The 25,519-nt window shown below is 56.9% G+C and overlaps 1 long non-coding RNA gene across 1 annotated transcript; it reads left to right on the forward strand.

Annotated features, from left to right (window-relative positions):
* The first annotated feature begins 5,684 nt into the window (after positions 1-5,684).
* LOC123384651 lies at positions 5,685-11,585 on the forward strand. Its single transcript, XR_006596096.1, has 3 exons — positions 5,685-9,308; positions 9,444-9,605; positions 11,265-11,585. It is a non-coding gene; the product is annotated as an uncharacterized LOC123384651 (long non-coding RNA).
* The last annotated feature ends 13,934 nt before the right edge of the window (positions 11,586-25,519 follow it).

Here is a 25,519-nt window from a genome sequence, read left to right on the forward strand (position 1 = left end):
TTTTCATTTGTAGATAATCTATTACCTTGTTGGTACATTGGCATGGTTTTTAAGCATACAGAAGAATAAGAATATAAATGTGTATATATATATATATATATATATATATATATATATGAAATCAACGTATCTGAGATTTTTAATAACTTTTTCCATGACATTTAATGATCTTTCTTGAGCTTAAGACTTGAGTCTCTCCTTTGCCCTGGGATGTGTTCAGCCTTTGAGTTTGTATGTTCTGTTTGCTTCCGGAATTCCTAATCTAGAGCTCTCAGACTTGCCTTCTCTTAGATTTTAGTTCTCCCTGTCTTGTCCCTATTCACGATTCTAATTCATTGGTTTTGTTTTCTGAAAACTCCAGCCTGCCCCTTTGGCCTCCATCGTAGTCTTTAATCGAGATGGACATTTTCTGTGTCTCAGATATTCATTCCTATTCCGGATCATGGCTCCAGGTCTGTGAGCGACACGTTCTTTGAATTTTACCGAGGCCACAGACTGCAGGCACTCAAGTGTCCCTACAGTAGACCTGTGCCATGAATGGCTGCTTGGTGCCCCTGGCTGGAGCCTGGGACAGGTGGGCCTTCTCCGTGAGCCAGCAGCGAGCACACAGGTAACCGTGATGAGGGTAAGTGTGGAGGCGGAGGCGTGTCGGCGAGAGAACCCCGCACTTGATGGCGGGAAGTCCTGGAAAACTCAGGAACTGTGTCTATGAGGTGGGTCTCGAGGGATGAGGAAGAACAACAGAGTGGAGGAAGGGTGTCCCGGGCAAAGGGGAATTACGCTGACGGGTGTGAAGGCGTGCGCGCACTGACGGGTTGTGTTTAGGAAATAGAACACAGCATGTTGAGGCTCAGCTGTAGAGTTTGCAGGAGGAGAGGAGGTCAAGCCAGGTGGGAAGAAAATAGGCCTGGTATTCCACTTAGGGAGTGTGGACCTTACTTCGTGGGCAATGGAGAATGACTGAAACGTCCTAATCAGGGAAGAGGTGTTAGCAAATCTGCATTCCAGAGAGACACGCGGTGGTGGCACGTAGGCTGGGTTGAAATGGGGAGAGTGAGCCTGAGCACGGGAGTTTCCAAGACCGTTGCAGTGTTGGGTTGGAGCCACGGGTGCGTGGCCGGTGAGACCAGGGGACTGAGAAGGAAGCAGGGAGCATCGCATCCATTTCTAAGGTGAGGGCTCTCTCTCACCTACCACCCATGGCCACCTAGAGGCTTCTATGGACTCGTGCGTCTCTACCTACACGGCCGGCTTCAACCCTTCTCCTGTTTAGCAGAAATAAGAAGTAGAATTTATGACTACTGGTAAAACTAATAATTTTTATTTCTTTTCCTTTTTTTTAATTTTAGAGAAGGGGGGAAGGGGCAGAGGGAGAGAGAGAATCTTAAGCAGGCTCCATATTGAGTGTGGAGCCTGACAGGGTGCTTGATCCCACGACCCTGAGATCGTGACCCGAGCCAAAGTCAAGACTCGGACGCTCAACCTACTGAGCAACCCAGGTGCCTCAGTAATTTTTACTTCTAAATTATACTGAGCAAAGATTGTATGGCTCATAAACAAGATGTTTCCACATGCAGATTTTGTTTTCATGTTATTACATGGTGAGTTCCATTGGGAAGCAGTCACCATATGAATATTAAATAGTAACTATGGATCATTTTCAGCCAAAGGACACTTTTTGGGGGAGAACAACAACTTAGACTTTAAAGGGTGTTACCTTTTGTACCTCACGTTGACCAGTTTGCTTCAAGTACTGCAAATGTGCATTGACTTGATAGAGGGAAAGTGAAAGCCACGGTCTGCAGAGTAAGAGGCATCCGCACCTCCTTCCTTGTCTTATTTTGTGGCCCCTGCATCCTTCCCGCTGCTTAGATCAGAGTCCTGGGGTCATCCTAGACGGTTTGCCTCACAGCCACCTCCAGTCCGTCGGCAGACCCCACAGGCTCTACCCTCAACGACATCCAGATTCTAGCTGCCTCTCCCCACGCTGGTCCAGCCGTCGGCACCTCCCACCGGGTTATGGTCGTAGCTTCCCAGATGTTCCCTCTGCCGCCCGGGCACTCAGCAGCTTCAGCGGTGCCCGTCCTGTTTCAGTGAGAGACCGAAGCCCTTCAAGGTCGCCTGCGCTGCCCTCCCTCCCTCTGCCCCAGCCCCTCTGGCCCTGGCTGGCTGTGCCTGCTCTGGCTCAGGGCCCCTCGCACAGGTCATTGGCCCAGACGCCCCTCTTCTGGACGCCTTCATGGGTCTCTCTCCTCAGGGAGGTGCTCGCTGGGCACCTGGTCCTGACGGTGGTCTCTCCACGCCCAGAGCTTTCTATCACTTTCCCTGTGTAACCGCTATCACCCTCCCATCTTATCGACCTTAGCTATTGTTTTATCATGATCGATTTTTAATCATCGGAATGTAAGTTGCCTAAGGGCAGGGATCTTGCTCGCCTTAAAAACCGCTGCACCTTTAGTCTGGTACATATCAGGGGCTCAGCAGGCCTTCCAGAAGGGTCAGAGGGTACCGGAGTTTGAAGAAAGGGTTTGTAGGTTGGAGGACCTTTTCCTGGTGTTTGCCTTGACCCAAAGCCGTTGTATGACTCGAGCAAAAGGGTCAGATGGCGCTGGAGAGGGGCCGATCCTGGGGACAGCTGGGCCAGTCCCGAGACTTGCAGCTGTGTGCCTTTTTTGCAAATCCCTTCTCTCTGGTTCTTGTTTCGACCGTGTATGAAATGGGGTGAAGGAAACCGTGTGCGAGTGCCTGGCTCAGCTGACAGTTTCAGCTCCACGTGTGTGGACCGATAATCAGTGTTTGCGAACAGAGATCGAGACATGGATGGGACGTGATTGTAGTCTGTGTGGTGGTTGAGAAGAAGGCCCTTCGTAGAAATTAGAGTTCGACATGGACTCTCTTCTCCAACAAGAATATATTCTGATGTCTTTTAGAAACTGGTAAGTCGATGAGCTGCCTTTGGACGAAGCTGAGTGTCTGCTGTGAGACCTTCCTAATTTCCCCTGCAACCAGTGTGCATGGTGGTGAGTTGAGAGCCCTGCACCCCAGGCTGGCGCCCGGACCGGCCGTGGTAGTTCAGCCACAGCCGCAGGGGGAGGCCGCACCTGTTTTAGGCTGAGAGGGCTCTGAGCTGTTGCAAAGCCTCTGATGAAACCACATTTTTCTTACCCACAATCAGGAAACAGGAAGCTATCCCACACAGAACACCGCATCAATTATGATCAGATTGGGGAAATTCTCTTTGATAAGCATGTTCCGCCAACCTGTGCATCTAGCTTTGATGGCAATCAGCAGGAGAGGGGACCGTGTTATTCACTAGGCTGGCACTCTGCTCGAAGCCTCGGACCTCGTTTGTTTTCAGGGGCTCCGAGGGCTTCTCCCTGAGCCGCAGCCCTCTGGCTCCTCACGCGACATGTAAATCGTGGCTTCAGAAGGGAAATGGCTGTTTGGCTGCACACGGGCAACGTACATATACTTTACAAAACTGAATTCTGTCACTTAGACTGTGCTTTAGTTTTGCTTTGGAAAAGGAATCCTGGTCAGATGCTTTGTGAGTGAAGACAAAACATGCTGAGAAGGGTGTGGATAGATGCCCAATTAAAGAAGGAGGAATCGGGCACTAAATAGTAGGGGAGAGACTTTATGAGTGGGCACGAGAGACCTGGGTTCGAATCCTGGCCTCACTGTGATCCCCAGTTCCCAGGCTTGCTGTGAGGGTCGATGAAACCCTGGATTGTGACCAGTAGATCACCGGACGCTGTTTTCGGTCCTGTCGCTACAATGTTCTTTGCAACTAAACACACCTCAACATGGTAACCTCTGGCTTTTCTCTTTCCTACATGAAACCATTTGGTAAGGAACCTTTGCAATGCAAACCCTTACTTTTTTCTTAAATTCTATGCGATGAAGCAAACGTGGCTCGGTATCTGTTGTCCATGATAGAGTAGGTTATTGGAATACAATGAAATGAAAGAGAGGTACGCTTATCACCTCCCCACTGGACTCCCAAGGCTAGCAATGCCTCTCAGGCACGTGGTTCCATGGTCCAAGTACACAAGTCAAAACATGTCCTCACCATCGTAAGAGACACATAGCACACACCCCACAGCATCTTTGGACTCATTCACTTTTGTGTACCGTGAACGCACTACACGTGATTTCTACTTTACCTGAATCTTAATTTGCAAAAATTGTTTCTGTGATTACTGGTTTAAATCATGAAATAAACATCAATATTCCTGAAAAGCCCCTTTCGGAATAGGTGCCTTTCACTTCTCCTACGTGGACCTTTTCCTGAAGACCTCTCACGTGCCTAGAATCTGGGGTTGCGTGTGTTGGAAAGGGGGTGAATATTCTGGCAACTCTGTAAAGAAAAACGGAAAATGAAGTCAGTTGGTTTTATTCCCCCATTCCGATCCCAGAAAAGTACCTTCTCCAAACACTATCCATCAATTCCTCTGACACGTTGAGTTGAAGAACAGAAGGGAGTTGATGAGCCCAGCGGTTCCCCTGGCTCATGTGCCAGCTTCCAGGCACCTCCATCGGGCAGCTAACTGGTGCTTAGGGATGGAGTCTTTCCCCCACTCCCTCTCGTGCTCCTTCCACACGCTAAAACCACGGTAGCACGGGCTTATGCCATTGGGAGCCTGTGGCTGTGAAAAAGAGGGTGCAGAGGAGCTGCCAGAGGTCCAGCGAGGGCAGCAGGAGGCTGGCTGCCATAGAGACTGGCCAAGAGGGTGGCCTAGGGAGACTGCAGGAAGGACTCCCCACCTTGTAAGGTATCAGCGACTGGGGGATTAGTGCCCATCTGACTTCTTCCTGCTATTGTCCAGCTCGTTTCGTGGACAGAGAGGTTCGGTCGGCACTAAGCGGTCCCGTGGGCTGTGACGAGTGCTTTTCAGAGGCTGAAGAATAACGTACGAGGTGCTCGGTGTCTTTTCCTGAAGCGAGGGTTCAAGGCGGTAGACACGTTTCAGGCACACTTGCGCAGGCACCGGCATTTGAAGCAAAGCCCCGTTTTGTTTATTTCTGGTGTTCCTGAACTAAGTCTCGTGAATTCTTGAAGACAATTTTCAGTTGCAGCCATGCTCCCAGTAAGGCCGAGCGTGTGCCCCGTACGTTCTGTGGCAGCCCAGCCCGAACCGGTCCTCTGTGACGTTCCGGGAGCCCAGACGCCACTCTGTCTGTGCTGCGCCCCGGGGAGCACTGACGGGGTGGCCGTGCCGTGGGGGCTGCAGGCCCCGGGGGTGGCAGCGGGCAGCCCTGTGGTTCCAGGCACGTGGCTCCGTGCCGGGGCTGCGGGGGCCTCCCGATCCCTCGGTACCCCTGCCCTTATTCCTTCTGTGCTTCCGAAACATTTGTAAACAGCTCCCTCTGTCAAACCCCTCTCTGGGTCAGACAGCTAGAGTGGCTTCTGAGGCCTTCTGAACTGAGACAAGCTATTTAATTAAATTCTATTCCCAAGTACCATCATATAATTTAGGGAATCCTGCGGGCTTTGTGGCAAAATAGCGCCATCAATTTCTGGCTCTGTGACCCAAGGAAAATGACTATGTCTGAGCCTGAGTTTTCTCCTCTGTCAAACGACATTATAAATATATACAGTGTGTGTGTGCACGTGCGTACATGTGCGTATGCGTGTGCATATGTATACGTGCGTGCACGTCTGTATATGTGCATGTGTGTGCATGTGTGTACGTGTGTAAATGTGTGTGCATGTCTGTATGTGTACATGTGTTCATGTGTGTATGTGTGCACGTCTGTGTGTGTGCACGTGCACACGTGTGCGTGCGTGTGTGTGTGCATGTGTAGGGTTGCCGTGACTATTAAAGAAGAGCATGTAAATAAAGGCACTACTGTCACACTCACACACAGCCCACATTCACACCCAGTAAATGTTGGATCACTTCCCAGTGTCCTCTTTCCTTCCCCTGAATCGTCGGTCTCTCCCAACATGTGCAGCCCCCAGCAGGTGCATGACATCAGTCCTGGGAACTTTGGGCCACTGCATCATAACTCCTTAATCAAGGCATTTTATTTGTTTGGCTTCAGAAGAAAATTCTATGATTCTGAGTGAGTCATTTTCTTAGTGACCATTCAGAAAAGCATCCAGACTGGGTCTTGGTCCACGGACCACCTAAGAGACCATGTGAGTCATGCCCTTAATGCTTCATGGGGAGAGTGTTGGGGCCAACAGGAGGGGGACATGTATGAATTTGGAATCAGTTATCACAGTGCTGGGCACATGGCAGACATTCAGTGGTTTTAAGTTATTATCTACCCAGTTGACAGACAGGTGTGCACAGAAGCAAAATAGACAGAACAGTTCTGAAGAGAAAGGAAAACGGAATGCAAATGGGCATCGACGGCTCTGGTGACTGCCTTGATGCTTGTAGCGCTCTACAGTTTCTAAAGTGTTTGCCCTGCCCTCCCGTTTCATCTTGGTGACAACACTCAGAGGTAGGTGGGAAAAGAAACCTCCATGTCCTGATTTTTATTTTTTGATGAAAAAAGAGAAGCCCAAACTGACCGAATATTTTCTGTGGACCCACGACCAGCGATGATGCAGCTGACATGTACTGAGAACTGACCACATGCCAGGCACTCTTCAGTGGTTTATATGTGCCATTTTCTTCCATCGTCAGATCGACCTTCAGAGCCATTATACTCGTGTTCCCGTTCTCCAAGGAGGAGACTGAGCTCTGGAGTGTGAGGAGCCTTCTCGAGGAGACACAGGCACACGTGGGGTCACTTGGGCAGCCTGAGAACAAAGTCTGGGCACGGGACTTCAGTGTGATGCTGTCAGCTGTAGAGTGGAGTCACCACAGCAGGGCAGGGCTCCTAGAACAGGCTTGCTATCCACAGTCTGCAGGGTTCATAGTTCAGTCCCATGGCCCAGGCAAGTAGAAGGATTTTCCATCACGTCATGTCTTATGGAGATTAGAGCTTCTCAACTCATGCAAAATCTATAAGAATAATTTCGACCAGTAATGAGCAACTAGGAATTAAAGCAGAAGGTGAAATTCTATTCACAACAGCAGCCACAGCAACCGATGATCAAACAACATCAAATACTTAAAACCTTTACGAAAATATTTTAAAAAATATATCAGAAGGCATGACATCAGATACGAAAAGAAAAAGCCAAGATATATACCATATTCATGAATGAGGCAGCTTGGCATTGCAAAGAAGTCTGTTTTCCCCTGGAAGATTCACCAGTGCAATGCTCTTTCAATAAAAATTCTACCGTGACTATTCTAAAAATCAAAGTATCTCTAAACGTATGGAATAACAAATATCCAGAATAAACAAGACACTTGGGGAAACAAAGCGGGGGGGTGAATCTGTCAGATACTGAGACCCACTAGAAAGAAGTAGTAAGGAAAACTGTATCTAGTGGAAGAACCGACCTATCAGCCAGAGAGACAGGAAATGGATTTCAGAAACATGTTGCTGCCTGTTGGACGCTGTGGTGTGGCCATGGTGGCACCGCATGTCAGTGGGGACAGAGAGCTTTCAGGTAACATGCTCGGTGTGTGGAGAGAAGGGCTGCTGCCTCAGACCACACGGAGGCCCTCCTGGAAGACCCACATGGGGCACACAGGACTGCAGAGGTCCTTGAGGACGTGGTGTCTTTATAATCTTGGGTGGGGAAGGACGCCTGAGCAGCACGTCACAAGCACAAATCGTAATGAAAATGGGTCGATTTGACTCCTCACAACATTGCCCTTCTGTTCATCATCAGATGCTGTGTGGCAAACAGATGTGCTTGATCATGTGGGAGGCATTCCCAACATTTGCCAACAAGGGATCACCATCCAGGATATGCAGTGTGCTTCTTCAAATTAAGAAAGAAAACAAGAGGAAACTAAAAAATGTGCAAAGAAAATGAATAGGCAACTCAGAAAAGGAGAGACCTGGATGCCTCAAATAATGTGAAAAGACACTGAACACACGTGTCACCTGAGAACACACGTGTCACCTGAGAACACACGTGTCACCGGCGAAATGCTGAAGCTGCATTCTATACCCAGTGGACTTCCAAAATTCAAATCGTCTATAAATCCAATTTCTGGTAAAGGATGGATGGAAACAGAAATCTACAGGCACAGGTGTAGGGCTGGGACGGACCTGGAGGTGCCTGGAGATGATTTATCTATCCGATGGCCAGGAATCCCACACTCGGCATGTGGGAGGTGAAAGACACTGTTCGGTGCAGCACCGGACAGGGTTCTCGGTACCTAAGCGATGCTGGTCCCCAAGGGTGCGTGACTCAGCAGAGTGGTGGGTGAGTGCAGGAAACACCAGAGTCCACAGGGACCGACTGAGAGCAGCCCGCAGCCACGTGGTCAATACACAAAACATGGTTCTGTGAGCCATGTGAGGAACAGTGAGGTCTCTAGCCCAAGGCTATATGGTCAGCGAAAATCCTGAGTAGGCAAAGCATTATGTATATTCTTGGTGCGCACGTGCACATTTAAAGACAGGAAGGTGGAGGGGGGCGGAGGCGGGGAAAGGATCGGTGGTGGACTTAGGGACCGAGCTGGGAAAATAAAAAATAAACCCAAAGGCAGGGTGTTTGTGCCCGGTTTGTGAGCGCTGCCGCGCACGGGAATGGGAGAATTTCCGTGAAGTCCCTGGGGGAGAGAGTGGCACATGGTGAAATTAGGTAAGCGTGCCGTTCCGGGTGTGGAATGCGAGCGGGAGAGGCTGGCCCTGGACCGCATGCTGGGGTGTGAATCGGGTCTGGCAGACAAAAAAATGCGTTGTTTTCCCACTTAAACCAGGTGCGTCAGGGAATAAGGCAGACGCCACACGAAGGGACCTGGTGGCGGAGGGAAGTGTGAGTCCTGGTGGCAGCTCGGAGGAGGCGGCGTGACGCCTGCCCCAGGCAGGACTTTGCCCAGCCGTGAGTGAGTGCACGGCGCCCAGGGGAAGGGGCAGCCACAGGGGCCAGGACGGCGGTGAGCATGAAGCCATGGGACCACCCCTTGTGTTTTAGGGGAGCAGCGGCCTGGGGAGCGCGTGTTTGGGACTGATGGCCAGGCGGGGTCTGAGGGAGGAGGGGAGGGCTGCCTTTCCTTAGCCCGTCTTTCTTCCCGTAATCGGAAGTTCCGTTTCTGTAACCCAACGCTGAATGTCCGAATGAGAATTCAGGGTGCTCTACGGGAGAGAAACGTGTGTCAGAGCTGAGACGCAAATCTCACCTGTTTTAGGGGTTTTTCCCAAACAGGTTAAAATTGGCACTTTTAACGAAATCCTCTCGCATACCCTGCGGTTAGCTGTGGAGCCGCGCCGGGAGGGGCAGGGTGAGGCCCCGGTGGGTCCTGGGAGGCGGGGGCGCGGGGGGAGGTCCCACTGGTGGGGCACGTGGAGAGCCGACCTCTGAGTTCCACGACTCGGGGCCACCTGGCTGCGACCTGGAGCTTTCCCCACCACGTCAGGTGGCGGTTCTACGAGATATCGGCTGTCACCCCACACAAGGGACACCTGCTTTCAGAGGGAGCGAGAAGCAGCCTGTGTTTGGTGAAGGCCTTAGCCACAGAATGGACTCGTGTGGAATCCCAGCTTGGTTTCTACGGAACAAGTCAGCTTCCCTCCCAATGGTAAGAATTGGTTATAGATGGTTTTATTTGCAACCAGCCCTATTTCTTGGATTCCGCCCTCAGAGACCCCACTCCCGCAAAAAGCCTTGTCAATTCCACAGTTCGTTAATGACTGCGGAGCCGTGAAAATGGGCAGAACGGGTGCGTTTCCACGTGGTAAATAAAACCGCTTAAGTGCATGTGGAACCGGGGCTTGCTTCCCTCAGGCCTGCGTTCCTGCAGGGGAGGGGCGCGCGCCCGCAGCCGGGGCCGCCGCGGCTCCTGCAACAGGTAACGCGGGTTCGGTCCGTCCAGCACGTGCACGAGCGAATGGCCTGGAACATGCGTTGCTGGGACAGTGACTGTGTGGGAAACTCAGGGACAGGCGCTCCGGGCAGCCTCTGCCCTCGTCTCCCCCACACTTAGATCTTCTGCTTTATTTAAAAAAAAAATTTTTTTTTTAATGTTTATTTAGTTTTGAGACAGAGAGAGACAGAGCGTGAATGGGGGAGGGGCAAAGAGAGAGGGAGACACAGAATCGGAAGCAGGCTCCAGGCTCCGAGCCATCAGCCCAGAGCCTGATGCGGGGCTCGAACTCACGAACCGTGAGATCGTGACCTGAGCCGAAGTCGGATGCTCAACCGACTGAGCCACCCAGGCGCCCCAGATCTTCTGCTTTAAAGGAGAATGAGTGGTTTTAACCCAAAACATGTTGCCACTTGGTGTTAGAGAAAGGTGAGAGGGAATGATGGTTGGCAGGTGAACCAAAGAGGAAAGGGACAATTTCATGTTCCTCCTTGACACCAGCCTTGCCTGGCCTTTGGAGTGGCCACGGCAAAATCTTGCCGGAGGAAACACTCACGGGTGCGGTTTCTGGGAGCACCCGCCGTGGTGGCCGCAGAGGGAGGGAGGACTCCCACCCACCCACCTCGGCCCAGGACAGGCTGCTCCTCGTCCGCGGGCTGGGGCTTGCCCTGGGGTCTGACGGGGCCCCGCGAGATGCGTGCGTCACCCATCTCTGCTGGACTGAGAGACGTTGGGGCAGGCCGGACTGAGAGGCGCGGGTGGGGGCGCGGGTGCTGGGGTCTGGATGGCAAGAGCTTCTTGAAGAGAAGCTTCTGGAGAAGCCGGCGGGTAGGCAAGGACAGATGTCTGTTCTGGGGGAGTCACTAGGGCAGGGATCTGGTCATCTGGGCCCAGGGTGGGGAAGCCAGAGGCCTGGGAGACGCACTCTCACTCGGGGTGACACTGGGGTGGTTTGTGGGTCCCTGATATCCACGCTGGGGCTGTGGGGGTCCAAGAGCTGGGCAGCTGCAGGCAGCCACGGGGCCCCAAGATGAAGGGATTGAAGTCGGCTCTGCATGGAGGGACCGGGCGGTCCCGGGGGTGTCTCTCTAGGGGCTCCCAGGTCATGCTCGGAGGGAAGAAATAATTCTCACCGGGTCCTAACCCCGCAGCTCCTCTGTGGACAGGATACGGTGGGAGACGGTCTTCCGGCTGAGGGGTTGCTCCTGAGGGGATGCTCGGCAGAGGACGGGGTCCCCAAGGGCGGGGTCTTCGGGAAGGGAGAGCGGGCTGGGGCAGAGCCACGGAGCCCGTCTGGGTGCTGCCCCCATTAGCTGAGCAACCCCGAGCCAGCCCCGTGCGCCGTGGACTAGCTTCTCTCTCTGTTGCTGGAAGGCTTTCGTGAAGAGCCAGTGAAACCCGATTTGCATGTGGAGGACGCGCTGTGAAATATGCAGCAGTGAGGTGGGTTCAGGGGCCTCTGCCCTGGGCCCTCCTGCCAAGAGCGGCTCAGCACTGCTGCCCTCGCAGAGCGTCCTGAATCCCATCATCTCCACGGGAACTGGATGAGCCGGAGACGCGCGACCTTGAGAAGCTGTCAGCCTCCGGGCAAGGCTGCACCTAAATCATCCAGGGAGAGCGCTCTGTGCTCGCAGGCTGCTTTGAAGTCGTCATGCACATCGAGCACCGAGCACCGGCACCCCTGCCGGCCTTAACCCTTGCAGAGGGAGGGCCTGCGGGCTGGGGGGGGGGGGGCGGGTGCTCTGGTGCTGCGCCCTGGCGACCCTCTTGTGCCAGGAGCCCCTACAGCTCGGGGGGTTGGCTCCTGTTCAACACCCGCATATCTTTACAAAGGCACAGTTGTGTTTCTACACTGCCGGCTGGCAAAGTGATTTGTTGTGGGGTCTCTGGGCTCACTTCCTGATGCCTGGAAACGCCTGGTCTCCTGGGGAGGCCCTGCGGCCTGCCTGGCCGTGGCTTCATGCAAACTGTTGACGTAGCCCCCTCCCGGTCCCCAAAGGTAGCCAGGTTGTTTCCTCACTTCCAAAAACCTGGGAAGGGCCATTTTAGTGTGCTGCTTGTGCAAATATGTTCCACCGATCATCCGATCATCCGAATGACTTAACGTGAAAAGGGTCAGACTTCCCAGAGTAAATCGTGTTTTTAATGCGCTGTCTGAGTGATTTCATTAGGTTGCGATGTTAAAGAGAAGTGTGTACCGTGCATAACTTATACAAATGCATGCAAATGCCGTGCCTGCTGCTGTCTGCAAAGGCCCAGAATGAAATTCCTCCCAGAGCCCCGGGCCCCACCCCCGCGGGGACACTGATTATCACAAAGAGGGGCACACGCAGCGGGGACATGATTATTATGAAGGCAGAGAGGGAAGGGCGGCCAGAAAGCTCTCCCAGTTCCGGAGCGGGGGCTCCGCTGGGGCCGGGGTGGGGGGGGGCACAGCTTCAATCGCTGGCCCCGAGCTGGTTTGCAGTGGTCCTGGTGCCTGGAATACTAATCAGCTCTCAACTTTTGAACTCCTTTTGGTAGGAAAAGAAAAAAAACACACAAAAAGACGCCAATTCCAGACCCAGTGGAGGGATGGCTTTCATTTCTTCCTGGGGAGGGAGGGGGAGGGCCGGGGAGCGGGGGGCTGCTGCGCGGGGCCACACCTCTCCTGTTTGCGGGTGACCGAGCCCCACAGACACGGCGATGGCCCAGCGTGGTCCCTCTCTGAGGAGAGCCACAACTTTTTATGTGATTTGTTAAGATCTTTAATAACCAGAATGCAGACAGCTGCCGCAGGGTATTTATTCAGGACTCGAGTTTTGGGGGTAGGCTCCCTTGCAGGACATGACGCCCCCATTTCTGCCCCCATATCACCCCTATCACGCGGTGATAGAGCAGGGGCAGGGGTGCAAGGTCGGAAGGAAGGTCAGAAGAGGCCCCTGTGCCAGCGGGAGGATGCCTGCCTGGGTTCCTGGGTCCCACATGTGCTCGCCCAGGAGAAGGAGGGCAATAAAGATCCCGGAGGTGTCCTGGAACCCTTCACTGGCGGCCCGCCCACCAGGCCTCCGCTGGGGCTCACACCGGTCACCTTGCTGAATCCATAGCTACATTGGAGGTGGACCCCGGGACCTCACTCACTCGCTGGCTGTCCGCGGAGCAAGCCCCGAGCCGGGTGTGGGTGTCTGGCCCTGGGCTGCCCTGCCGGTCCCTCTTGTGGCTCTCTGCTCTGGCTCACGTCTCTGAAAGGTGCCTGCCGCCCGCCCGGACCCACAGTCGCTGCTGGGTCGGGAATGCCTGCCTGGCTCGGATACACGACGGGGTCTCACACCTTCCTGGCCTGGACTGTGCATCTTGTTGCCAGGATCCCCTGTCCCTTCCTCGCCTGGCCACGATTCGACCTGACGACCCAGAACGTTCCCCCAGAGTTCCCCGCGTGCCCAGGCTGGATGCAAAGCTCCCTTTTCCTTTTCGCTCACACTCCGGCCTCTCACCTGGCTGTGCGCAAATTTTCCACTGACTGTTGGCAGACCCTCCTTTTTTTTTTTTTTTTTTTACCAGACTCCAGACAGGTTCTCTTGAGCCTGACGAGGCCCCATCCTTGGGCACATTCTTAAGAGCCCAGTTCGGGCACGAGTCCTGTCAAGTGCATTTAGCCAGAACCCCCTCCCCAGATATCTGACCACATTCCCCACCCCTCCTCCACAGGTGAGCCAGCAAGACTCCCCCCACTCAATTGTGCATCCCTGGCCCCACCCTGCTCCTTGTCTGTAAGTCGCCACCTTCCCTTATGGCATCTGGGGCTAAGCCACGTCTCTTCCCCGCGGTTCAGCCCCGCTGCGGTGGTCCTGTGCCCGTCACCGTGGTCCTGAGTAAAGTCTGCCTTATCTAAAGCATCTGGATAGTTTGGGAGGACGCAGTTCCTCAATCTCATTTACACTCCAAATGGCTGGTGCATGATCGTGGGGTGAGCCCTGACGGAATGCCTGCTGTGCTCTCGGTCCTCCGTCGTGCTCTCGGGTCCTTCCTTCACCCTCCTCTGCATGGCGGCGTGTTCTCCGCTTACTGCCCGAGGGAATCGGAGGTCAGCAGGGACGGCTCGTCTCTCACCTGGGGCTTGAACCCAGATCGCTTCCTTTCCTCCCTCCAACATTTGTTGAGCACCTACTGTGCGCCAGGCACTATGCTCGCTGTCGAGTGGACAGCAGTGAGCCTAACAGGTGCCCGACAGAGGCCGCCGTTGTCGTGGGGGTTGGAAAAGTCTTCTCTGAACACGTAACTGTAAGTGAGTGCTGTTCCCGGAGTCGCACTGCCGAGCACAGAGCAGGGTGTGGGCTTGGCCGGGCCGTGGGAGTCGGGGAAGAGAGAGCCTCGAGTGGGCTCATCTTCGGATGGGAGGATTGCCACCACCACGACAGTCCTCTCCTCCCACTGGTGTCCACGCCTCCCCCTCAGGCCTGGGGCCCGCTGCCCAGCGGAGGGGGCCAGGGCTCACAGGGCTCCACCCGCCCGCCAGAGGCCCTGGAGGCCTCCACCTGCTGGGGGCAGGGGAGGGCACATAGGTGCTCCCAGGACACGGCCACTCAGGAAGGAGCAGAGACGGGCTGAGCGACGCGATGGCCTCTGCCTCCCAGAGGCGCCCCGAGGATGCTGGCCTTGGACGGCTGAGGCCCCAGCCAGGGCCTGATAATAACAGGTCACTCAGCCGGGGAACTACATGGAACAGATGATTCGGGCGGAGACCGTAGACGCCACGTTCCAGGAAGCCGGGCGGCGGTGAGGGGGTGAGCCCTGCAGCTCGCCCCGGGAGGCAGCTGGCGCCCGGCACGCTGAGCCCTCACGCTGCCGCGGACGATGCGGTGGGGAAATGTCGCTGGGCACCCGCTCTGCAGCCGTGGGAACCTTGTGTGTGTTCCAAGCATGAGGGCCCGGTGGGCACAACCAGAAACCGGGGCCCTTTGGAGGGGGTGGTTGTGGGGGTGTGAGCGTGGACCTGGTGGGCAGGGTGGGATCTGGGGGTGCAGGGCTGATCTCGGAGGGCTGAGGTGAGGGGTGTGGCCGGACCGGGCAGTGGCAGAGGGAGAGTCGTGGGGCAGGCGGGGGCCACTTGGTCCAGGAGGTACAGCGCGGAGGCCTCGGGACCACCCAGGCTGCGCGGGCGGCTGCTGCGCGGGGACACCAGGAAGAGGGGCTTCAGGTGATGCCGGTGGCTCCCGGCCCCTCGCCCTGTGTCCCGCAGGCCCCTTGAAGCGGACGGGTGGGGACTTGTCCCTGCTCCTTGGATGAGCTGGAGGTGGGGGACACCGGCAGGGATCCCCTGCGCTGCAGTTGGGCCCTCGCCTCCCCCTGCCCTTCCTCAGGTTTCCCAGACCCAGAGGACGGTCTTCCGAGTGCGTACCCGTCCAGTGTCCTTTCTCAGAAATAGGGGGTGTCGCCGTGGGCACAATCAATGACGGGTCACTCTGTGGGGTGTGGGGGAGGCTGCCGGCGGTTCGAATCTCTGTGGTGTTTGGGACCATCCGGCGAGGGCAGGGGAAGGGGTGTTCCTGCAGGAGCCAAGAGAGCGAGAGCCCGCCTGACCCCTTCTCCACCCGCTGGGAGCCGGGAGTGACCGGCCCACGCCCTTCCGAAGCCATGGGCTCACGCGTCACCCAGGGAGGCCCTGGCCGGGCCCCGCGGCCCAGTGTGTGCGTGAGGGACTCTGGCAGCCCCAGGCTGGTGAGGGGAGGCTTCGGGGCCCTGAGCCCCCGGAGATCGGAAGGTCAGCGCCCTGCGCCTCCCTTCCAGTCCCCGGGCCCGAGGAAGCGAGACACCCTGATGTGATGTTTGCGCTGTCCTCTGTGCACAGCAGGACGGAAGAATGGTGGTCACCTCTGTCCATCCTGCCTTCCTCTTCCACAAGTTCAGAAGCTGACGAAGCCAGTTCGCTTAAAGCCAAAGATGGCTGTCATCCTCCCGGCAACACAGAGCCAGCGGATTGAAAGCCCCATGATCGCGGGCGCCAATTCTCTAAGGAAATCCTTCACGTGTGTGTCCTACTGGCTGTGCTTCTGTGGACACCCCGTTACCGCACTGCCCACACCCTGCAATTCTGCACCGGTGAGAACTAGGAGACAGCTGACCTCTGCCCAACGGCAGAGCACAGGGCGATGGTGCCTGGGCCTGGAGGGGGTGCTGTCGGCAGGGCTGGGGGCGACCGGGGCTGGAGGGGCGTCTCGGTGAGGCCGGGGGAGCCCTGGGCCTGGAAGGGGGTCTCGGCCAGGCCAGGGGAGGCCCAGGCCTGGAGGGGTTCTTGGCAGGGCTGGGGGTGACCCAGGGCTGGAGGGGGGTCTCGGAGGGGCCGGAGGAGCCCTGGGACTGGAGGGGGGTCTCGGAGGGGCCGGGGGAGCCCTGGGACTGGAGGGGGGGGTCTCAGAGGGGCCGGGGGAGCCCTGGGACTGGCAGGCCGCTCACTCCCTTCCGACCTCAGTTTTCCCAAGGGACAAATGGAAGCAGTGACATAGGCGCAGACGGCTGCTTTAAAAGCCTTTAAAGGGGTGCCTGGGTGGTGCAGTCGCTTAAGCGTCCGACTTCAGCCAGGTCACGATCTCGCGGTCCGTGAGTTCGAGCCCCGCGTCGGGCTCTGGGCTGATGGCTCAGAGCCTGGAGCCTGTTTCCGATTCTGTGTCTCCCTCTCTCTCTGCCCCTCCCCCGTTCATGCTCTGTCTCTCTCTGTCCCAAAAATAAATAAACGTTGAAAAAAAAAATTTAAAAGCCTTTGAAGTCCTCACGTTTATTTTTGGCTGACCCAGACTCCATTGCGAGTGTCCTGGGTGGGGGATGGCCTCCTGTCACACGTGATTTGAGGACAAAGGCCCCTGTCCGATGGCTGTGCCTCCCCAGGGTCCCTGGGGCCTCTGGGTGGGGAAGGAGAAAGGGGTGGAGAAGACCGCACCCGAGGCCGGCCTGGAGGTTCAGGCCATCTCTCCTCGCCTTCCTTGGCAGGAATTAGCCAGACACCCGTCGCGGGCACAGTGGGGCCTAGAAGTACCCCCGACGGTCGTCCGGGGTAGAGCGCTCGCTGTTGGAAGGCAGATGACTGGGTCGTCGGGAGGCTCAAAGGCCAGAATGCATCTGAGCGGCACGAGGTCGCCACCATGGGGGGGCGGGGGGAGGAACCGCACGCTCTGCCCCCGCCCCCATCGCTGCTATGTGGACCTGGGGTTCAGTGCCAGAGCCCCCCCGCAGCCGCCTGGGCTCAGGGCTCACCCTAAGGGTTCACACGCGGACACGTATGGAGAAGACGACGCAGGTGCTCAGCCCACGGTCCCGCTCTTGCCGGTAAAGGGGGCACCAGTGCGGGAGCCTCCCCGGCCCCTCTGGCGGTCAGGGGCTCGTGGGCCCCCCTCGGAAGCCTCTGCTCCAGGACGAGCAAGTCTGTGTGCCCCTTTCCAGATCCCAAGGCGGGGAGTTGACGGGCTGGCGTGCCACGCAGAGGGGCACGTGGTGTGCACCCCCCTCCCCACCGCGGGCGGACCCCAGCTGGAACTGGGGCGGGAGCCGCGTAACCGGCCGCAGACCCACGGTCCTGGATGCCGTGCGTTCTGGAGGCGCAGAGCGGAGCCCGCTTACGGCAGGTGGCCCTTCCTCCCCAGACACGAGCGGGCCGGCGGGGGTACCGGGGGTATGTTTCTCCCCCCGCCACTGCCGGGACCACCAGATCCCCACTGGTCCACGAGGAGGAACCGATAAGGATGCTCTGGGGACGGTGCGGGAGGCCGGCGAGGCCCTTCCGTCTGGGTCCGCCGCAGGAAGGCCAGCTGAGGTGCGGGCTCATCGGCTACTGACGCCCAGACCCGCCAGACCCAGCGTTTGAGTTTGAGCTGGAGGGTCCCTGTTTGCAGTTTCGCAAACCAGGATCCTGTGAGATGTGTTAACAGGTGAGGGACGTCTGGGCAGGGGCCCGTGCGCGGCCCGTGGAGGGACCCGGGCCTCAAACCTGAGGCAGCTCGGCCGCTCGCTGTGCGGCTTTCCTGCTCTTCCCACGCTGTGTCCTGGGCCCGAACCCGGATGTCCACGGCGTCCGGGGCTGGATGGGGGCTTTTTAAAGCCAGGCTCGTGGAGACGTGAGCTACGGGCTGTAGCGTGAATTCCAAGAAACACACGCGGGTGTGTCCCACCACCACCGCCAGGATGGAGAACATCCCCATCCCGGGACCTTCCTATCAGTCCCCCCGGCGACCCCCTGGGCAGCTGCGGATCCCTTGTCTCTCCCTATGGTTGTGCCTTTTCCAGAATGTTCTGGCAGTGGGTCGTGCGGCACGCGCTCTTTCCATCTGACTCTGATGTAGCGTGCTGAGCATGTCGGTGTTGTGTTCCTTGTCACTGGGAATGGACAGACACCCTGTGACGCTCAAGTCCCTTCCTTCACGCCCTGCCCGGCCGGAAGCATGCAGACCAGGCTGGCGGCCTGGCCCACACCGCCTCTTCCTGTGCGAGCCTGGGCAAGCTACTGGACTTCTCTGTGCCCAGCTTCCTCACCTGCAAAATGCAGGAAGGAGCCTGACAATGTGGAGCCTGGGGGCTGGTGGTGTCCACGGTGCACTGAGTGTGTCCCCGATGGCACAGGGCTCCCCCGCTCCGCTCTGTGCCTCTCTCGCGGGAACAGAGCTCTGCACGGTACCGTGTGGGGCCACAGGAAGCGTGTGTGGCTCTGATATTGTGCAGAAAACATGTGTTTTAATAATCTTGCTTTCTCTTCTGCTTCTCACCCGCCCTATCCACCCCTCGGTGGTTTCCCACAGTGGCCGTTTGGAATCTCTCCACTCTTCTTTAAAACATGACATCGCTCTCCTCAGTGGCACCTCACTGGCAGGGCCAGCTCTCCCTGGACCCCCGGGGGGGGGGGCCCGTCACCGTCCCGCCCAGGGCTGCATCTCCCACTGCGCTGACCGGGGGTGGCCTGGTCCTGAGTCCTGGCCACCTGTGCCCGCGTGTGCCAGGGCTGGAGGGTGACTCCAGATGTCGGTCCCCCGCTCACGGCGAGGAGCCGAGCTGATGGTCTCAGGATGTGGCAACTGAACCTCGGAAGCGAGTGGAGGGAGTGGGCCGCAAGGCAGCCCTTCTCCAGCCCACACCCGTGTCCTTGCCGCACGTGTGTTTGCTCGGCTCGGCCTCTCGTGTCCCTCCCAGACACACAGTGATCTGTTGGCATAGCCATCGTGACTTCTGCGTGGCCTTCGTCCCAAGCATCTTCGCTCGGGGGCCGGTATAACTCGGCTGGAGGAAAGGCGGGATGCGGAAGATAACACACACACACACACACACACACACACACACACACACACACGGTTACCTCTTCCAGGGATTCTGGTCTGCGACACCAAATCCCCGAATGGCCTGAGGCTGAAATTTGCAGAGAGAACACGAAACACCAGGAGGTCCCCTCCCAGGGACAGGAGTGGGGCAGCAGGAAGGTCGCGGTGGACAGATGGGACAGAGGTGGGTACTGCTCTGACCTCTTGACTGAGCCTCACCGGAATCTCCGCTGCAGCGCAAGGGAAGCTGCCTTCCTCCAGCACAGGCCACTAACACCGTCCCAGAGCTTTCCCCGAAATTCGCCCCAGAATCCCAAAGGCCCACCCCCCCAGACGAGGGGAGGAAAGTGTCCCCGGGGCCTGTCGGGCCACTGCCGGGCCCCAGGCCTGCTTGCTGGACTGCGGCCTCCGGAGGAGCTGGGCGAGGCCCTCTCTGGGCTCACGGTGGACCCGTCACAGAGCCTTCAGTTTCTGTCCTGTCCTTCCTGGCGGCCGCTCCTGGAGACGCTCTGCAGAGCCGCGTGGGGCTGGTAGCGGGGCCCCAGGTCCTTCGCCACTCAGACTGGCAGCTTCCCGCCAGGAGTGGGGGCGTTGGGAGACGGGAAGGAGGCCAGCGTCTCCAGGGTGCCGGTCAGAGAGGGAGGCTGGGACTGGGTGACCTCAGGTGTCTGGAGACTCAGATCTCATTGTAAACTCAATAAGAAAATGTATCAGGGCTCCAGGAGGGAGGGTATGACCTGAGGTATGATTCAAATGACCTGGTGACTCTGCGTAGACGAGACTGGTCGGGGAGTGAGGAGGAGGCTGGCGGGACCTCTGATCGTCACTGGGGGCCCGTGCGTGGCGGGACCGGAGATGGGGGTCCTCATGGGGATGCCACGGCGTGGCCGGAGGGTGAACCCCCACGAAACGAAGTCCTTTCACTTAAAAAAAAGTTCGTTTTTCGATGCCCGTGAAGTATCTCAGTGGAGAGGTGGAGGCCGGGGCATGAACATCTCAGCAGTGGAGGCTGGCGGCCGGAGCGTGTGTCAGCACGTGGGTGGTGTCGTCACGGAGGGGACAGCGCGGCCGGCGAGGGAGGCTGGGTGAGGCGTGTGGGGCCTGGCTGGGGACGAGGCTCACCAGAGATGAAGCAGGGCTCCTGGTGACACAGGACTGGAGCCCGTCACACGGGGACCTGGGGCCGGATGTTTGAACCCAGGACAGGAGGGCCGCAGGCAGCACAGGGAGCTGGGCTCCACGTGGGACGCTCCACGGCTGCCACTCTGCGGACTTGTGGCCGGCCCTGGTCTCCAGAGGGGGCCTCCGGCTGGACCTGTGGTCCCGTGTCCCCCCCCCCCCCGGTCGGCATGGGGGCCAGGAGCTTCCGTGAGCAGGCGCTGTGGGCAATGGGGGCTCTCCGAGGGGCACTGACTCCCCTTCTCAGCTGCTGACAGGTGCAGACGTTTGCGCATTGGCTGTGCTCCCCGTTCTCTCAGTGGGAAAGACTTACCTTATCGTCTTGGGAACACGTCAGAGCCAGCCAGCCGGTAGCGAGGCTGTGGGACACGTGGGCCCAGGAAGACCACGCTGTGCCACAGCCTCGGTCTCCAAACTTAATTTAACTTTCTGATTACCCGAATCACACACCCTCGTCGGAGCACTTAAATATTGAATGTTGGAGAAAAATATACAAAGGCATGTGAAAATAATCATGCTTCACCATCTACACAGAGAGAAGCACTAGCTCCTGTAGATTACTCGGGTTTTTTTCTCCTACGGGCATTTTTTTTTTTTACATGAAATGGCAGATACAGTTTCATGTACCACTTTCTTTGATCACATTTTATCATAAGCATTTTCCCCAAGAAATTAAACACTTTAAAAAATGTTTATTCATTTTTTTTTTTTGAGAGAGAGAGAGAGAGAGAGTGGGGGAGAGGCAGAAGGAGAGGGAGAGAGAGACGAAATCCCAAGCAGGCTCCTCACTGTCAGCACAGAGCCCGACGCGGGACTCCAGCTCAAGAACCGTGAGATCATGACCTAAGCCAAAATCAAGAGTCAGAAGCTTTAACTAACTGAACCCCCCAGGTGCCCCCCAGAGTGACATTTTTAATGGTGGTATAATATTCAATCAAGTTATAGCCAAACAGTAATTGACTGCGATAATCCCCTGATTTTGGACATCATCTTTGCCTCCAGAGAAAGAGTCCTTATTTGCAGTTTGGGGACACAACGGCTCCTCCTCTCAGCCCCCAGGACCCCGACTTCTCCTCCACGACTCCCTTCCTGAGAATCGTTCTCCCAGAGGAGAGGGCTGTAAACAGGGTAAGAGCCCGGACTGGAGATGACGTTTGACTGGATTTTCTATCATCTGCCATTGACCGCAGGGCTTTTTAGGACCTGAGAGTCCGGGCAGGGGACAGTCAGGAGAGCAGGTCTGGAAGAAAGTGGGTCGAAGATAAAGTGGCTTTCTGTTTGCGTCGGAGAATCCGCCTGCTCCAGTGAGATGGTCCCGCCAGACAGCTTTGTGCTGAAACCTCTGTGTGCACTTTGTGTTCTCACCTTTGATCAAAGGACATGAATGTTTTAAAATCTCTTGATGAGCCCAACAGCGTTGCTTTTCAGAAGGCTGTAAAAATCATGGATCTTCCAGAACTTTCTAAAAGAGACTCGGGTAAAATTTGTTCCCATACATACTCCCCAACATCGGGATCATCAAAGAGTCGGGAAGCTTGGAAGGCGGAACCATTCTCCGCAGGCAACGGGGAGCACAAAACAAAACTCACCTGCTTGGAGACACGTGTGCACAGGGGCCCTGGAACAAAGAAGAGCCTTGTGTAACCTAGGGTCTCTAGAAGCGTGGAGTCTGACCTGAGATTGTGGGATGAGCGGAAGCTTCGCGGGGCGGAGGGGACCACGCGGACAGATGTGAGGAGGCAAGATCTGGGTTTCCAGAAGATACCTCTAGTTTTGGGGGAAGCCTTGGCTTTCCTTTGGGTAAGGCTAGCGTCTTGGGATCTACTGGACCTGAGACAAGTCTGCTGGGCTGTGCTATGCATGGGAGTCCCCCAGCTTGAGCACACGGTGACTGCGCGGCTCGCCCAAACCTCAGAGTGCCCTCCAGCATCTCCCACACGTGCACAGTCACAGAGCTTACGGCCTGCTCTGTCCACCGTCCGTGTGGGAGGACTTCATCTGTAGTTGTAGGTGAGGAAGCTGAGAGCCAGAGGACGTCAGGCCAGACAGAAGCAGGGCTGAAACCCGGACCCTCTGCCCCCCTTTCTTTTTTTTAAAAATTTTTTAAAATTTATTTTTGAGAGGGACAGACAGAGTGCAAATGGGGGAGGGGCAGAGAGAGAGGGAGACACGGAATCCAAAGCGGCTCCAGGCTCCGAGCTGTCAGCACAGAGCCCGATGCGGGGCTTGAACTCATGGACCTCGAGATTATGACCTGAGCTGAAGTCGGACGCTTAACCCACTGAGCCACCCAGGCGCCCCCTTTTAAGTGTTTTTAATGGTTTTTATTTATTTTTGAGAGAGAGAGAGTTCCTCTCTTTCTTCTTATACTGAGCCATGGTCTCCTGGCCACAGTCAGGGTCTATAGTGGACCACATGTGTCAGGCCTCCCGAATTTTTTTGCAGTTTGCTCCTAAACAGTGAGGGAAACACAGAAATTGTTCCCCGTGTGGAAGATGAAGGCGTCCGGAGCTTTATTGATGCCCGCGTGGCGGAAATGGAATGTGCCAATAGGTAGTTACAGCGGTTTCAGCAACAGCACGGATTAGAAGGTTAAATAATCGAGATTGGCTTTTTCACGTGCAGGTGGGAAGTGCTGAGGGTGTCCGTGCACAGGAAGCACAGCGGCTTCCTAAGCCCCGTGGCCTTCTGTCGTGGCGGCCGTGCCCCGGGGCCGCGGCGGGGTGCTACAGACGCACCGAGAGCCAGTGTCTGAGCCTCAGAGTCCCTGCCCGCCAACCCCTGTTCTCGGTCGTCACCTGGCGGCCTGCCCTAAAATGCCGATGCTGCAGGTTGAAATGGTCACCAAGCTCTTTGGAACCTCCGAGAGGACAATCTCGAGGAATCTGCCCTGTGACTGGAGGCCCGGGTGGAGCTTCCTCTGGTCCAGCGTCCCGTGTCTGGGGCTCGTGTCCTAGGAGGGAACGGGGGTGGGGTGGGGGTGTGATTGCTGCCCATTAGGCCGGTGTGGGGACGTGGGGGCGTGCCGCTGAGACCACCCCTGGGTTCTGGGGGACACACTAGCGTGTGGGGGGAGGAAGAGGGTCTGGCGGGAGGCAACGAGCCCCCACTGAGCGTCCGCTCTGAGCCAGGCACGGCCTCGATGCTTTCGGTCGCTATTTTGCTGAATTTATCCTAACTCTGGAGGGTGTGAACGTGCCGTGGCCCGGGCCGGTGACCCAGGGCCGGGAGGGCTGGCTTGCTCGGGCTGCACACGCGTCCAGCTGTGAGCGAGCCACCAACCCTGGGCACTTCCTTTTTCTCACTGGCCTGGCCGCACTCCCAGGCCTCCGTCTACGGCCTGTCCACGACTCATCATCCTCGGAGGCAGCACATGGCTGCCGGGTCTCGTCTCTTCAGACCCTTCTGTTGGGTGAGATTTTCCTCTTGGAGCTCAGTTACCTCCTTTTTTGGCAAAACCTCCCGTTTGCAAATACCCATTCCTGCACCTATTTTATTTTATTTTATTTTATTTTATTTTATTTTATTTTATTTTATTTTTAATGTTTATTTAGTTTTGAAAGAGAGAAAGAGACAACAGTGTGAATGGGGGAGGGGCAGAGAGAGCAAAAGACACAGAATCCGAAGCAGCTCCAGGCTCTGAGCTGTCAGCACAGAGCCTGACGTGGGGCTCGAACCCACAAACCGTGAGATCGTGACCTGAGCCGAAGCCGGGGACTTGACTGACTGAGCCACCTAGGCGCCCCGTGCACTTATTTTAAATGACCTGCTTCCTAACATTCCTTATGTTCTAAAGGTTCCTTCTGTCTGTTGTCTACAACGTGGCTTCAGTTCACATTTATTGCTACATCCTGTTATGTGTGAGGTGCTGGGAACGCAGTGAGGAAGCCCAGTTGCGGCCTTTGGGGCCATTCAGCGGCGGGGAGGGCCACGCCTCACGGAGGTCGGGGGAACACGGACAGCGGGGAGATCGCCCTTTACGTAGAGGAGACATGGGGTCCCGAAACCCACGTCCATCCGCCCTGTTCTGTGTCACCAGAGCATGTGACCGGGTGTGGAGAGAAGCCAGAAAGAGAAAAGCCTCGAATGCAGGCCACACGGCAGGCCACGGGGAGCCACGGAGACTTGCTTGAGAAAGTGGCTGGGCCTGTATTGGTCCACACACCGTGACGGTGAGCAGAGGTACGCCCGGCCTCGACCGTGCCCAGTGGCTGCTGGATGAAGCAACATTGTTCCGGACCCGAGCACGAGCCTTCAGGGTCCCGCGGTTCTGCTTCCAGGGCGGCTGCCACACAAAGTCCCAGGACGGGTGGCTTAGGACAACAGGCGTTTATTCTCTCACTCTTCTGGAGGCCAGAAGTCCAAGGTCAAGGTGCCGGCAGGGCCGTGCTCCCTCACCCTGGGGGAAAGCGCCTCCCTGCCTCTTCCAGCCACTGGTGGCCCCGGGGCCGTCCCGGGCTGGTGGCAGCGTCACTGCGTCTCTGCCTGTGTTCTCCCACGGCCGTCTCCCCGACGTGTCTGTGTCTTCACGCGGCATTCTCCCTCCTGTGGGGACCGCAGTCACGGCGGATGGGGGCCACCTTGATGACCTCTCCTGAATATGAGCCCCTGCAAAGACCTTATTTCCCTGGAAGGTGACATTCCCAGGCCTTGGGGGGTTGGGACTTTGACACCTACTCTGGGGGGAGGGGCAGGATTCAACCCATAACGGCTATTCTCCTGGTTCGCCGAGCCACCCGCTGACCACAGACCTGCTGGCCGAGCCCCGGTGAGCTGCTGTAGTGGTGGGGATGCTCGTTAGGCAGCGTCACTATGACCGTGGCCAGCTGATGCACATGTGTCAGGGGCGTCCCGCTCAGATCGGTGCTGTCCCTCTACCCTGTGTCCTCGCCAAGACTGGAAGATCCTCCTCTGTCCCCACGTTCATCCAGCGTCCCCTGCCCTGCCCTTCTCCTACCCAATCCTCCCCTCACGGAAGTCCTGTGAATGTTCCAGACCATGGCCCCTGCCCCACCGGGGCCCTGCAGCACTGCCTGCCTCTCCCTCCCGGTGAGGTTTCTGACCTGGGTGCCGGACTGTCCCTGACTCCCCCTCATTCTCACGTGGTTGTGCGAGTGGCCTGGCCACAGAGGGGCAGCGGTTCAGCCTTAGGGAGGGGCAGCCGTGCGGCGGGCA

The sequence above is a fragment of the Felis catus genome, chromosome A3, assembly GCF_018350175.1.
Source record: "Felis catus isolate Fca126 chromosome A3, F.catus_Fca126_mat1.0, whole genome shotgun sequence".
Taxonomy (NCBI): domain Eukaryota; kingdom Metazoa; phylum Chordata; class Mammalia; order Carnivora; family Felidae; genus Felis; species Felis catus.